Source organism: Silene latifolia, chromosome 2 (assembly GCF_048544455.1).
Source record: "Silene latifolia isolate original U9 population chromosome 2, ASM4854445v1, whole genome shotgun sequence".
Lineage (NCBI taxonomy): Eukaryota > Viridiplantae > Streptophyta > Magnoliopsida > Caryophyllales > Caryophyllaceae > Silene > Silene latifolia.
In genome coordinates this window covers 125789750-125790751 of record NC_133527.1, presented here as the reverse complement: position 1 = coordinate 125790751, position 1002 = coordinate 125789750, and the positions used below count along the sequence as shown (strand labels likewise).

The 1002-nt window shown below is 46.8% G+C and overlaps 1 non-coding gene across 1 annotated transcript; it reads right to left on the bottom strand.

The window, feature by feature from the left end:
* Window positions 1–635: 635 nt before the first annotated feature.
* Window positions 636–742, bottom strand: LOC141645218 (small nucleolar RNA R71). The gene has a single exon (XR_012544802.1). It is a non-coding gene; the product is annotated as a small nucleolar RNA R71 (small nucleolar RNA).
* Between the last annotated feature and the right edge of the window lie 260 nt (window positions 743–1002).

Sequence of the window (1002 nt, the reverse complement as noted above, 5' to 3'; positions counted from 1 at the left end):
TTTAAACTATTCTCATATCCTATTTGTAGTTTCTTCTTATGCGCAAGTCACAGGGTGGTGAATTACTACCGTACAATCCTGAGATTGAGAAGACTTTGCGTGAGTTGAGGCGATCATCTAGGGTATTGCCGACAGAGGAAGAGCTGAGTACTCTGTCTAGTTACTACGAGAACGAGCTGTTTCAGGAAGATCCACTCTCATCTCCTGTTTCCACTTCTTCAGCTGAGACCGTCACATCTCCAGATTTTCCAGTCATGGCCGAAGAGGCGACTATTGCGAGTCATTCTGAGCCGACAGCTGCAAATCTCTATAAGGGGTTTGCCCTACCAGGGACGGACAGGAAGTTTGAGCCGAAACCATCCTATATTAATTTGGTTGAGAGAAACCAATTCGGGGGAGCTGCAACTGAAGATGCAGCCAAGCATATGGAAACATTTATCAATTATTGCTGTTCCATACCCCCACCGACCGGCGTGACCCCAGACCAGGTCAAGGAGACCATGTTTATATTCTCTCTTCGTGATGCTGCAAGAGAGTGGTACAGAGACCTGGATCAAGCTGCTAATGGGATCACCGACTGGAATTCCTTGGCCTTGGCATTCTACAAGAAATACTTTTCTGCCTCGAAGACCAATGCCATTAGAGCTCAGATCACGAGTTTTAAACAGGGTCCGGATGAGAACTTTCATGAGGCATGGGTCCGTTTCAAGAAGTTGGTGTGAACCATACCGCACCATGGGTTTGAGAAGTGGAGCCTATGCAATCAGTTCTACAATGGGCTCTATGACGATCAGAGAGCTATCCTGGATGCTGCAGCTAGTGGCAGATTCCAGGAGAATATGGGAGAGACTAAGGGGTGGAAAATCATTGATGATTTGGCCACCCATAAGGCTGAGTATGGGAATTCGAGGGGAAATCAAAGGAGAAGTGTTGAATCTCCTTTTGTAGCTGCACTAGAGGTTCTCACGGCCAGATTTGATAAGTATGAGTTGGGAGGAGCTT